Below are 15,142 nucleotides of genomic sequence, written 5' to 3'. Positions count from 1 at the left end.
TAAAATCATTAGCAAGATAGGTTCAAAAAATATCTAGATGGTTATAAGGAACATACCACAAGCTACTTATGTGTATGCAATATTTAAAAGGGTTATATTTTTCTCTTTTTAAAATTTTGAAGTATAATATTGTAGTACATGGTCAGCAAGGTTGAACTCTACTATCTCCCATTTGTAGGGAGAAATTTCAATTCTTTTTTTATTTTATTTTATTATTATTTTAAAAAAAATATATGGCGAATCAAACTATATAATAAGGGGATGGGATAGTGATATATAAGACAATAAAAATAGCATGTGGCAATAAATTTATATTATCAACTTGGGAGAAATTTCTAGTGGGGCTACACGCTTGGCTCATATGAGAAGTACTACATTGTAGATGGACTTGATAGAATGTGTATAAACTATAACTTATAAAGAAAATTGGGTTAGATCTAATGAAGAATTTAACAATTTTCTTTCAATCCTATAAAAGATGATGGAAAGGAGAGATGAAACATGTAAGGAAATCTTGAATCATTTTCAAAACATCTCTTGGTATTTGTGAGTTATAAAGACTTTGATTGCAAGACTGGATCATGTTCTTTAGCAAGATCATTTATAAGAAAAAGAAGGAAGAATAAGTTTGAAAATGATTAGATTTGTGAAATTTTATGAATAGCTTTAAAACATCAATCATGTCATAGTGCTAATAAGCTACCTATTAATAGAGTCTTGTAATTCTCAAATGCCACTCAAGGGATCATTAATCAACATTTACAAAGATTGTAAATGTTTAGTACTTTTAACTAGTAGATGAATTTTTTAAACTTAATTTTCAATGAGGTGGTAGTGGAGAACATAAAATGCATGGAGTGGAAATTAGACACAATCCAAAATCATGGGTAAGCAATTTCCTATACTAAGAATTTTTACTTATCCTTTTGTAGTGCCAAATTAAAGCTAAGCACCATTTAGGTTTGATGAGCATGCAGTAAGATGAAAGGTAGTTGAAGGAGTGGCATTCAAGAAGGATGTTAAAGGGAAAAATTTTCCCTAGGATTTATTAAAACATCCCATACCATCATCCACTTGAATGATCAATGCATATTTACAAAAGCACAAAAGAGAATCAAATTCATCAAAGCATTCATATGAATGAATTGCTTGATTAGCCAAGACATATAGAGGTTTATTCACCTCTTTATAGCAATGTACATATTGTAAGAAATCAATTGTGTTGAGAATCTTCCAATTCCTTTGCAAAATATAAGATATCTTCTAATTTTGAACCCTTCTTTGTGTTATAGAGTTTACCATTAACATGGTGTCACGAGTAGTATAATTTTTTTAAAATCTCTTTTTTGCTTGTTCAAGACCTAAGAGTAGAGCTTGTTCCTTCGCTTCATTGTTAGTACCTTTTTGTAGTTTTTTAGTAGTAGTCATTCAAAAATTTCCTTTGCTATCTCTAATAATCATGCCTTTCCCTGACAATATTGAGTTTCACAAGGCTCCATCAAAATTTATCTTAACAAATTCAAGGGAAAGAGTTTCTCATCTTGCCAAATTTTTGCAACTTTACTTATGTTTTGTTTCATTGAACCATTCTTTGTTGGCATTGTATTGTCATTGATGTCAACCGACAAGTATAGCATGTCACTAGTATGGATGGTTACTAGTATGTAAGGCGTATGTAGGATGCAAGAAGGAGATGTTACTGACATGGAGGTTCACCGGTAAGTTAGCATGATTAGCATGAAAGGTATGTTACCAATACGAAGGCATGTCCACCAGTAAACGGGATAGAGACAAGAAGGACACAGAGATACCCAGTGTCCGGTTGGGTGAAAAGACCGGTAGCATAAGGCAGATACCGATAGGATGCTTTTGGTCGGTGACCAAGCTTGTACCGACTAATTAGATTATGTTGAGGTGGAAGCCGATGAAGGATGACACATAGGATCCAAGTGTCTAATGTATAGTAGTCAGTGAAGTTTACTTTATCGAGGTAGTTGAAGAGTAAGTCGACATTAAATAAAGATTGTGAAAATCACGGGTGAGTGGCAGAAGCTTGTGGCTTGATGAAGATTGATGGAAAACTCTTGTGTGTTGATTGATGTATGATATCCGATCTCCTTATTGACCTGGAGAAGAAAATTGTTGGAACTTTAATGGTGATTGATAGAAAGTGAGTCTTGCCTGCCAAAAATAGAAAACATGTACAAATAGAAGGAGATGCGATGGTGCAGTGTTGCCTTGTTGCAGTGATCGATCTTAGAGGAGAGATTTGTGGAGATCTGATCTCATTCAAGTAGGTGAAGGAAACCCTAAGTGCATTAAAAGTTTGAATCTGTGTTTTGGTGGGAAAGAAGATAAATAAATATGCATATCAAAGATAAAAAATGTGATGCCAGTTACAAGAAGAGAGTGTGCCTGAGAAAATAAGAGTGCAGATCAAACTGAGAAGTGTATTGCATCTAAGGAGAACCAGTAGCAAAGGTGTAACTAGTAAGGAGGTTTAACTGAGGTTTAACCAGTAGATAATAGAGCTGAGGTGAACCAGTAGGAAGGCATTTGAGAGTGATAAAATGCAAGGTAAGTATCAGAGCAAGTCAACAAAGGGAGGGATTGACTGGTAAGGGATCGGAGAGAGTGAATTGATAACTGGTAGTGAAAGAACCGGTGAAACAAAGAAGAGTTGTAACCGACAAAGAAAAATTGAATAGGTGTTACCAAACTCATTTGTAACAAGGTACCTTCATTGTAATAAGTTGTTATTTCATTGTGTATCACTGAGTTGGAGCTCAATGTAGGGGTTGGTGCTCCTTGGGTTGGTGCCCTAAACATTGTAACTGTTGTTTCATTATGAGGTTGGATTGGAGCAGTATACTCCAACAAAATTTATCACCAAGGTTTTTCACACATTGGATTTTCCTTGTATATCTGGTGTTGTGAGATGCATTCTTTGTGTGCTTGATTTCTAATGTCTTCATTTCTTCACCAGATGCACACACATAGTTGGAAATTGTTTGAAATCAATGATTCACCCCCTTCTTAGTGACGCGTTGTGTTCTAAAATTGGTATCAAATCCTAGATTCTTGGTTAGTTAAATATTTCTCTATCTTGGGTAGATTTTGGTCTAGGAACACAATGGCAAGAAAGGAGTCCTCCTCCTCCAAAGCTCCCATGTTTGATGGAACCAACTATGCCTTATTGAGTAGAAGAATGGAAACCTATCTATCATCCCTAGGTTTTGATGTTTGGATGTTGGTCAAGAATGGGTATGTTGTCCCTAGTGTTACTCCTATAGATCTAGATGCTAAGGAGTATGAGAACAATGCTAAGGCTAAACAAGCTATTATTAGTAGGTTGTCAGATTATGCATTTGTCAAGGTAATGCATTGCTCATCCGCTAAGGAGACTTGGGATAAATTGCAAAGATTATTTGAAGGAGATGCCAAAGTCAAGGAGGTCAAGCTGCAATCACTAAGAGGTCAGCTTGAAGGCTTGAAGATGAAAGATGAAGAAAAGATTGCAGACTATCTTCACAAAGTTGATGGAACTGTGAATACCATCAGAGGACTTGGAGAGGAAATTGCTGATGAAGTTATTGTCAAAAAGGTGCTTAGATCACTCACACCTAAGTATGATGCTAAGGTCTCTGCTATAGAGGAAGCCAAGGATCTGAAAAGCTTCTCAATGGATGAGTTATTTGGCTCTCTAACTGCTTATGAGATGAGGACAACCAGTGAAGGAACTTCCAAGAAAGAAGTTGCTTTCAACTCCACCAAAAAGGGTAAGGAAGTAAGTGTTCATAGAGAATCCAGTGGAGACTTTGATACTAAAGTTGCAAACTTTGTAAGAAAGCTCAAAAGAGGATCCAGTAAGTATAAAGGAAAACTGCCTCTCAAATGCTTTAACTATGGTAAAATATGACACTTTGCTGCAAAATGTACTTATGGTGAAACTGGTGGAGATGAGCAAGGGAGCTCTAGCAAGTCTTCTGGTAAAGATAAAGAGAAGAAGGTCTACTGGCAAGAAAGTAGAAGTTACCAGAAGCAGAACAGTCTATATACCTTTGAAGATGATGCCATAGATGAAGAAAGTACATCAGATGTTGACTACCATGAGGATGAAAGAGAAGTTAATCTCTTTCTGACACTAGATGAACCAGTTTACGAAGTAGATGAAGATGAGGACATTGAGGCTGAAGTGGATTTAGAAGGTGATCTCATAAGTGCACTTGAGGAGTTGAAGAAAACTAGAAGAGAACTCAATAAAGTTAAGCATGTTGTTGCATAGCAACAAGAACAGCTGGAGGAAGCTATGGAGGAATCCAAGAAGACAATTTTTATTCTACAACTCTAGTTGGAGGAAGCTAAGAGGATATGTGAAGTTACATCCTCCAACTTGGTAAAGAAGGAAAAGGGGCAAAAAAAGATGGAAGAAGAGATTGTAAGGCTCAGAAAAGAACTAGAAAAGAGCAAGGATGAATTGAAGATGAGGAGCAAGTATGAGGGAAGCACTAAATCCTTAGACAAGATGTTGAGCAAATAGAAGCAATCCAAAGACATTGGTGGTTTAGGATTTGAAGAAGGACAATGTTCAAATAGACAAGACACATCCGGTAAGGAGATTCAATTCACTTCCTCAAGTGAAAGTAAAGAGAAGCAAATCTTTACAGTAAGCAAAGATACGAGTAAGAAGACCTATGCTGAGTCTTTAAGAAATCAGCCTGTCAATCAGAATTCTCAGAACCGGAAGGGTCACACACCTTACTAGTATGCAAATCATAAAGGCATGCCCAAGGTGGATAGTGAAGGATTCACCAGAATCAACATCATGAGAGGAAGATATCGGGTGAGACAAAGGTTTACCGGTCCAAAGCAACAAGACTAGTATGTACCCAATTTCCATAGTTATTTCTACCAGTGTAATAAGTTTGGACATAGAGTAGCTGATTGTAGACTAATGAATAATCCCCCTGTTAGTTTTGAGAGTAGAAATTCTTTTTCTACACTCTAGGATATGGATGTTGGTTGTTATCATTGTAATAGATTTGGTCATAGGATTTTTGAATGTAGGAGAAGTCAACCGGTGTCCTACAATAGTTATAAAGATTCATCATTTAATGTAAATATAAAGTGTTATAATTGTCAGAAGTTTGGGCACATTGCAAAACATTACAAACTTAAGACAACCAAGACAAATAATTTAGTATCAGATCAAGAATCAGTAGTTAAACTGGAACATGAAATTGCAGTAGGCAAGAAGAAGGAAGACAAACCGGTTTGGGTTGAAAAATGCAAGAATAAGGAAGAATCAAGTCTGATTGTGCAGACTGCCCTGCATGTGGAGAGAAGGAACCTATGGGTTGTAGATAGTGGATGTTCCAATCACATGACCAGTGACAAAAATAAATTCATTAAGCTAGAAGATTGGAATGGAGGCTCAGTAAGATTTGGAGACAACTCCTCCATCAAGATAAAAGGAAAAGGTACTCTAAATATAGATGGAAAATTGAAGGCCCATGATGTATATTATGTGGAAGGTTTAAATAACAACTTATGAAGTGTGAGTAAAATATGTGATAAAGGTTACAAATTCATTTTTGACTCTACTGGTTGCCAGATAAGAAAAGAGAGTACCAGTTAGATTGTTGCAGAAGGTAAAAGAACATATGGAAATGTGTACAATCTGAAGGAATTCTTTGAGTCCCAATGGATGATGGGACAAGTGGATGAGAGCTAGCCATGGCATAGGAGATTAGGCCACATAAATTTTGATAATCTGGTTATAGTGAGCAAAAAGGGCTCTGTGAGAGATATACCACCATTCATTAAACCGATTAGCACATTTCGTGATGAATATGTAAAAGGAAAGAAGACTAAGGTGAGCTTCAACAGTAAGGAACATAATACTTCAAGGATACTTGAACTGGTGCATGCTCATCTATGTGGACCAACCAGAACTAGAGCTCTAGTTGGTGAAAGATCCTTCATGCTCCTCATTGATAATCTTTCAAGAATGACATGGGTTACTTTCCTACAGGACAAATCTCAAGCCTTTGAAAGATTCAAGATTTTCCGAAAGATGGTTGAGAGGGAAAGTGGAGAGTTCACATCAAATGAGTTTGAATAATAATGTGAGAGAGATGGAATAAAAAGACAGTATTCAACTCCAAGGACACCACAACAAAATGGTGTTGTAGAAAGGAAAAAAACAAAACAGTCAAGGAAATGGCAAGAACCATGCTAAATGAGGTAAACATACCGGATATATTTTGGAAGGAAGCAATTCACACTAATGTATACACTTTAAACCAGGTTCAACTAAGAACACACAACAAAATGACACCTTATGAACTATGGTATGACCGAAACCCATCAGTTAAATACTTCAAAGTGTTTGGAAGTAAATGTTTCATCAAGAGAGATGTGGATGGCTTAGGTAGCTTTGATTCTAGGAGTGATGAAGGTATCTTCTTGGGCTACTCAACTCATAGCAAAGACTACAAATGCTACAACAAAAGACTAAGAAGATTCATTGCGAGTGTGCATGTAAGAGTTGATGAAGATATGCATAAAGGAAGACAAGCTCAAGTAAATTGGTATGATGATACCGATGATGAAGATGAATTTCAGATTGACAGTGAACCTAAAGAAGCATCAAACAAGTCCCCCAGCCGGTATGTACAAAAAAATAGCCCAGAAGATCAGATCTTAGGTAATAAGAATGATGGTGTGCAGACTAGAAGAAGACTTGCTTGGAATGATGAGCAAGTCAATTTCTGTCTCATGACTGAAATGGAACCCAAAATATTTAATGAGGCCAACAAAAGTTAGAAATGGATGGATGCAATGGAAGAGGAACTGTAGTATATTGAAAAGAATAAGACTTGGGAATTAGTCCCTAGACCGGCAGACAAGAACACTATTGGCACAAAGTGGGTCTATCAGAACAAGATGAATAAAGAAGGAAAGATTTTGAGGCACAAAATAAGATTAGTGTGCAAATGATACTCTCAAGTAGAAGGTACAGACTTTGAATAAAAATTTACATCAGTTGCTAGGCTTGAGATCATTAGAATGTTCCTAGCTCTTTCAGCCTACAAGGGATACAAAGTATATCAAATAGATGTAAAATCTGCTTTCCTAAATGGAAATTTAGAAGAGGAAGTCTACATGGAACAACCGAAAGGTTTTTTGCTACATGATGAAAAATTTGTGTGTCGGTTGAAGAAAACTTTGTATGGTTTGAAGCAGGCTCCAGGAGCATGGTACTCAAGGCTAGATAAGTACCTAAAGGAGTGGGGATTCAAAAATGGGAGTGCAGATAGTAATATGTACATTAAAGTAGATGGAAACCATATGGTTATTATGGTTGTATATGTGGATGACATCAGTTTTTGAGGGAACAAGGATACCTTCTGCAAAGAATTTGCTAATCAGATATAGTCTGAGTTTGAGATGTCGATGCTTGGAGAGTTGTCTTACTTTCTTGGTTTGCAGATTTCACAACAAGGTAAAGTGATATTTATCTCACAAATCAAGTATGCCAAAAATATGTTGAAGAAGTTCCAAATGGAAGACAACAAACCAATAAGTACTCCCATGGTGACCAAATGCAAGTTGAGAAAGGATGATGAATCACCAGTAGTGTATCAAACATTGTATAGATCCATGATTGGTAGTTTGTTATATCTTACTACTTCTGGATCGGATTAGTGTAGGCAGTATGCATGGTGGCTAGATTTCAAGCTGCACCTAAACAATCAAATGTGAATGTAGTTAGGAGGATATTCTGGTATCTATAAGGGACACTTGATTATGGACTATGGTATCCCAAGCAAGGGGATTTTAATTGCAAGCCTACAATGATGGTGATTGGGCAGGCTACATTGATGACTAGAAGAGCACAAGTGGTGGTGCATTCTTCCTAGGTATTCGGTTAGTCTCATGGTACAACAAGAAGCAGGATTCAATCTCCCTATCTATTGCTCAAGAAGAATATATTGTTGTTGCCACATGTTGTTCTCAGGTGTTGTGGATGAAGAAGACCCTCAAGGATATTTATATAGGAACATCTAACCCTATTTCTATTTGGTGTGATAATTCAAGTGCAATCAATATACCAAAGAACCTAGTTATGCACTCAGGAAAAAATCACATTTCCATCAAATATCATTTTCTCAGGGAAAAGATGGTAGATTAGGAAGTTAAGGTAGAGTATGTCCCTACATGTGAACAAGTGGCTGATATGTTCACCAAGCCTCTACCGGTAAGCACTTTTGAGTATCTGAGACACAAATTAGGATTTGTGTCACTTACTTCATGCACTAAAATGTGTTTGGAAATATATGGTTCAGGGGGAGTTCACTACCATACATTTTGACTCTTGAACCCATTGATAGACTAAGGGGGATATTTGACTAAGGGAGAGATAAGTAAATTCTAAGATTGTACTCTTTGTCATGGATGTCAAAGGGGGAGAAAAGAACTAGTTGAAGAAATGTAGAACATGTTGACATCAATGTCAAAGGGGGAGTTGTTGGCATTGTATTGTCATTGATGTCAACCGGTAAGTATGGCATGTCACCGATATGGATGGTTACCTGTATGTAAGGTGTATGCAGGATGCAAGGAGGAGATGTTACTGACATGGAGGTTCACTGATAAGTTAGCATGATCAACATGAAAGGTATGTTACCAGTATGAAGGCATGTCCACCGACAAACATGATAGAGACAAGAAGAACATAGAGATACCCAGTGACTGGTTGGGTGAAAAGACTGGTAGCATAAGGAAGATAGCGATAAGATGCTTTTGGTCGGTGACCAAGCTTGTACTGACTAACTAGACTTTGTTGAGGTGGAAGCTGATAAAGGATGAAATGTAGGATCCAAGTGTCTAACGTATAGTAGTCGGTGAACTGTACTTTATCCAGGCAGTTGAAGAGTAAGATGACATTAAATGAAGACTATGAAAATCATGGGTGAGTGGCAGAAGCTTGCAGCTTGATGAAGATCGATGGACAACTCCTATGTGTTGATCAATGTATGATATTTGATCTCCTTGTTGACTTGGAGAAGAAAATTGCTAGAACTTTAATGGTGATTGACAAAAAGTGAGACGTACGTGCCAAAAAAGAAAACGTGTACAAATAGAAGGAGATATGGCAGTTCAGTGTTGCCTTGTTGCAGTGATTGATCTCAAAGGATAGATTTGTTGAGATCCGATCTAATTCAAGTCAGTGAAGGAAACCCTAAGTGTGCCAAAAGTTTGAATCTATTTTTTGATGGGAAAGCAAATAAATAAATATGCAGATCAAAGATAAAAAATGTGATGTCAGTTGCGAGAAGAGAGTGTGCCTGAGAAAACAAGAGTGTAGATCAAACTGAGAAGAGTATTGCATCTAAGGAGAACCGGTAGCAAAGGTGTAACTGGTAAGGAGGTTTAACTAAGGTTTAACTGGTAGATAATAGAGTTGAGGTGAATTGATAGGAAGGCATCCGAGAGTGATAGAGTGTAGGGTGAGTATCAGAGCAAGTCAACAAAGGAAGGGATTGACCGGTAAGGGATCAAAGATAGTGAATTGATAACCGGTAGTGAAATAACCAGTGAAACAGAGAAGAGTTGTAATCGGTAGAGAGAAATTGAATAGGTGTTAGAAAAATCATTTGTAACAAGGTACCTTCATTGTAATAAGTTGTTATTTCATTGTGTATCCCTGAGTTGGAGCTCAGTCTAGGGGTTGGTGATCCTTTGGGTTGGTACCCTAAACATTATAATTGTTGTTTCATTGTGAGGCTGGATTGGAGCAGTAAACTACAACAACATTTCTCACCAAGGTTTTTCCCACATTGGGTTTTCATCGTATATCTAGTGTTGTGAGATGCATTCTTTGTGTGCTTGATTTCTAGTGTCTCCATTGCTTGACCGATTGCACAGACATAGTTGGAAATTGTTTGAAATCACTCATTCACCCCCCCTCTTAATGATACATTGTGTTGTACATTCTTATATTGGAATTTTCATAATGATCATTTTTAGGAACCTTGATGGAGTGTAGAAAACACTACCTGTAACATCCTAAAATTGTATCCCTTGCAATTTTTTACTACATTTGGGTCTTTGCCCTAGTGTTTGCACCCCTCGGCCTAATCAGAGACCTAATTATGCTTGCACAAGTCAAAATCTTCATCCTAACTCAAAGTGCACCAAGATGCCACCTTGATCCTACCTCAAATTAGGGTAGGACTAGGGCATGGCACCTTGGTCCGCCTTAATGGGGAGGTATCTGGGACCCCCCTAACCTATCTCAAATTTAAAGCACGAAAATCCCCTCTATGTCAGGTCAAGTTGTAAAATTAATCAGTTAAACCTATTGGCAAGTAAATAAGAGGCATTTGTTAGACAATCCAAATAACCGGGAGACAACTAAGAGGTCGGGGGTGAATCAGTTGTCACAGATTAACAAAACTATTAGCAATTTAAACTTTAATACCGGAACCCAAAACATTAATACTAGAATAAAAGTTAAACCAATTAAGCATAAACAGTAATCATAGAATAAATACCATCCACATAACCAAGATTTATACGTGGAAAACCCAGTAAAGGGAAAAACCATGGTGGGAAGCCTACCCATAGTTAGATAATACTTCTGTAGTAAGTATGTGAATTATAATTGAGGGGCCTGTACTTGTAGGAAGGCCAACAACCTAGAGTGAACTACTCATCACAAAAGGAGCCTCACTGACTACATAGAAATCCAGACTACAATCGGGAGAAGTATTGAATTGCAAAAGATAGCATCTCCTATGCTTGAGTACAGCTTCAGTTAAGCTCAATACCGGAGGACTAAATCCCCTTACATAAACCCAATTCAATCTCCAATGATCAACCAACTCCTCTTCCTAAATGATATTGCATTATTTTCACATTGCATTCCTTGATCATGACCTCTAACCATAACCATGATGATTTAAAAATGAGATCTTACATCTATATATACAAACCCTCAACCATAAATAATTAGGTCAGCCACCAGATAATAAACCAATTACATAATTACAAACCATGTTAGCCTTAGACCAAACAAATAATATCCAACATATAAAACATCCCAGAAATACATCGAGAGGCCCAATCCACATGTTACATTAAAGTCAGTCCATAACCTAGATCAATCGGGACCCAATATAGGTCCACACTCTATAGCAATGATCTCCATCCACCAATTCTCGAACATGATCACCAACAACATCCTGAAACTCCACCAGAAGCTACACCAACACCACTTATGCAATTCATCATAGATCTCCATATAAAGCTCTGCTAGTGAAACCCTCGCCGGAACCAGAAACTAAGCTTCCAAGCAAACAGGATAGCATCCGATCACCAGACCAAAGCCAACTAAGCAAATATGAGCATGAGTATCATGAACAAGCCAATTCCATCACCAAACTATACCAAAGCCTACTGAATCATGTCAGATCTAGATCAACCAGAAACCACTCAACCTACCAGGATGAGAAGGGTGTCAGTAAAGCATCCAAACAACTAGTGTTGGCATCAAATGACAAAACATCAATGCAACACATAATACATTCCACTAAATGGCCAACAATCTCCCACTTTGGTGTTGATGGCAACACTAGATGTGAAAAACATCTAAGTACCAAGAAATGCCAAACAAGTCTCCCCCAATGGAAGACAACCAACAATCTCTCACATACAGCTCTGAATATCAAAATCTCTCCCTTTTCTTATTCATATCTCTCCCCCTTTGACTTTTTCTTCTTCTTTCTTTGTCTTTTTCACATCAATATCTCTCTCCCTTTGACATCAATGCTAGAAATCTGACAAAAATATCAAAGCAAAAACATAAACCACTGAATCACAAAGTTGACTATTCCCCCTAAGCAGTAGCATCCCACATCAGTGTTGGAATGAATAGTATCTTTGATAGTGCATGTCGGATTGATGCCAAACCGCATCAATCAAGTCTCTACCAGAGGGGTAGAAACTCCCAATCTATCTCTCAAGTACTCAAATGATTCCTTGGGCAAAGGTTTAGTGAAAATATCTGCAATCTTCTCTTTAGTGTTCACATAAACTAGTATAACTTCATTTGCTTCCACCTTTTCCTTTAAAATGTTATACTTGATAGATATGTTCTTATTTTTAGAATGAAATACCGAATTCTTTGATATATCAATAGCAGTAGAGTTATCACAGTGAATAACTACTGGTGCATCACAATCCACCTTTATATCCTTCAACATTTTCTTCATCCATAAAACTTGTGTACAGTTAGTAGCAACAACAACATACTCAGCTTCAACAGTAGATAAAGAAGTGCATGATTGTTTCTTGCTGATCCATGAAACTAACTTCTTTCCAAGAAATAAAGCTCCACCGGAAGTGATTTTCCGATCATCAACATCTATATATGAACATAAAGTAAAGTTGTCATCCTTAGGGTACCACAAGCCATATTCTAATGTACCTTGTAAGTATCTAAACATCTTTTTCACCGCAATCTCATGATTTTCTCTAGGATCACTCTGAAATCTTGAAACAATATAAACAACATTCATAATGACAGGCCTAGTCTGAGTCAAATAAAGTAGACCTCCAATCATAGATTTGTATCTTGTAGAATTTACCGGTGTAGAAACATCTTTTCTTGTCAATTTCTCACTTGTAACCATAGGAGTGCTTACCAGTTTAGAATCTCCCATACCAAATTTCTTCAACAATTCCTTAGCATATTTAGTTTGACAGATGAAAATACCTTTGTCAGTCTGAGTAATATGCAAACCTAAGAAAATTTAATCTCATCGATCATAAACATCTCAAATTCTTTCTCCATATTCTTAGAAAATTCTATGCATAACTTATCTTCACCTCCAAAAATAATATCATCAACAAATACTTCAATAATCATTATATCATCATTAGTGATTTGATAATATAAATTACTGTCAGCACTACCCTTAGTAAAACCAAGCTTCAAAAGATATTTATCCAACCTTGTAAACCAAGTTCTAGGTGCTTGTTTCAATCCATATAAAGCTTTCCTTAACCTGTAAACCATATTTGTATCATCTAATAGTGAAAAACCATCAGGTTGCTCATTATAAACTTCCTCATCAAGATCGCCATTCAAAAATGCACATTTAACATCTATCTGATAAACCTTGTAGTTTTTATAAGCATGATAGGCAAGAAATAATCTTATAGCTGCAATCCTAGCTACAGGTGCAAAATTCTCTCCATAATAAATTCCTTCCTTCTGAGAATATCCTTTACAAACCAATCTAGCCTTATTCCTTATAACTTGACCATCCTCATTTAATTTATTCCTAAAAACCCATTTAGTTCCAATAACATTTTTATTTTTAGGCCGGGGAACCAAGGTCCATGTGTTATTTTTCTCAATTTGATCTAATTCTTCTTCCGTAGCTTTCAACCAATATTCATCTTTACATGCTTCAATTACTGATACCGGTTCAACTTGTGAAATTAAACATACCTCATTAGTTGTCAGTCTTCTTCTTGTCATCACTCCATTGCTCTTATCTCCAATGATCTGATCTTTTGAATGATTCAATCTCACATACCTAGGAGTCTTCTGACTTTTTGTTCATCTTCCCTGTTCTTCAATTACTATAGAATTCTTTGATACTGCTGGAGTAACTGGTTCAACACTCTATTTCGATAAAGGTGCTATCGGTTCAGATATAATCATTTCCATTGCTGGTTCCTTCTCATAAACTCTTATTTGACTTCTGTTCAGCTGATCTACTTTGACATTAACACTCTACACAATTCTCTGCAATCTCTTGTTATAACATCTATATGATTTGATTTCATTAGAATAACCAAGAAATATGCCTTCATCACATCTAGGATCAAATTTCCCAATTATATTAATCTCTCTTGATATAACATTTACTACCAAGAATTCTGAAATACTTAACTATAGGTGTATTGCCAAACCATAATTCATAAGGTGTCTTACCGGTTTCTCCTTTGATATGTACTCTATTGAATATATAAACCGATGTGCTCATTGCTTCTCTCCAGTAGATATGAGGTAGACTAGCTTCCATCATAATTATTCTAGCAACATCCAAGGTAGTTTGTTCTTCCTTTCCACAACTCCATTCTGTTGAGGTGTCTAGGGAGTAGAAAATTGTCTACTTATACCATGCTTCTCACAAAAGTTATTAAACTCACTAGATGTGAATTCTCCACCATGATCTAACCTCAAAAATTTAATCTTCAATCCTATCTCAGTTTCCACTTTAGCATTAAAGATTTTAAACTTTTCAAATGCTTCAAATTTTTCTTTTAGAAAAGTAACTCACATCATTCTAGAATAATCATCAATGATTAGCATAAAATATCTATCACCTTGAAAACTTTTAACTCTAGAAGGGCCACAGAAATCAATATGAATAAGATCAAGAACATCATTTGATTTATCTTGTATACTCCTAAAAGAGGTTTTGACCTGTTTACCCATTTGACATTCTTTACATATAGGATTATAGGGCTTCATAATCTTAGGTATATCCCTAATTGTCTTAGTTGAACTCATCTTCACAATGCAATCAAAATTCACCTGACATAGCCTTTTATGCCATAGCCAACTCTCATCAATCTGTGTAATCAAACAAGTCATCTCACCAGAGTTCAAATGAAATATATGGGTAAGTGCACAAAGATGGTGGTCAAAAAGGGGGGTATAAGTGTACACTTTTTTTCTAAAATCAGGTGAACTTGAACTTGGAGGCACAATATGAAAGTCATCCACTCAAGATATGAAGATAATCAAAGAACAAATATTGTAGTACTCTAAATCTAGTTTTTAAACTATTAAACTTTTTCAAAATTTGATAAGATTAAGGGGGTCAAATCCTTCACGCACAAAAAACAAACCCTGATTTTTTTAGAAAAACATAACATAGTATTTGACATGCGCATCAAAAAAGTCATAGTTAGATTTAATATTTTGACAAATCCTTTGGCAGAAAGATAGCTAAGAGTGAGCACTAGAAGATGTGTATTTTTTTGTTGAGTATTTTTTTTTTAATGATTTTTCCAATCGAGCACATCTTGAAAATTAGGTACTTGTTCGTGCGCG

This window comes from Cryptomeria japonica, chromosome 7 (genome assembly GCF_030272615.1).
Source record: "Cryptomeria japonica chromosome 7, Sugi_1.0, whole genome shotgun sequence".
Lineage (NCBI taxonomy): Eukaryota > Viridiplantae > Streptophyta > Pinopsida > Cupressales > Cupressaceae > Cryptomeria > Cryptomeria japonica.
The sequence above is the reverse complement of the archived record's forward strand: the minus strand, read 5'-3'. Positions refer to the sequence as shown.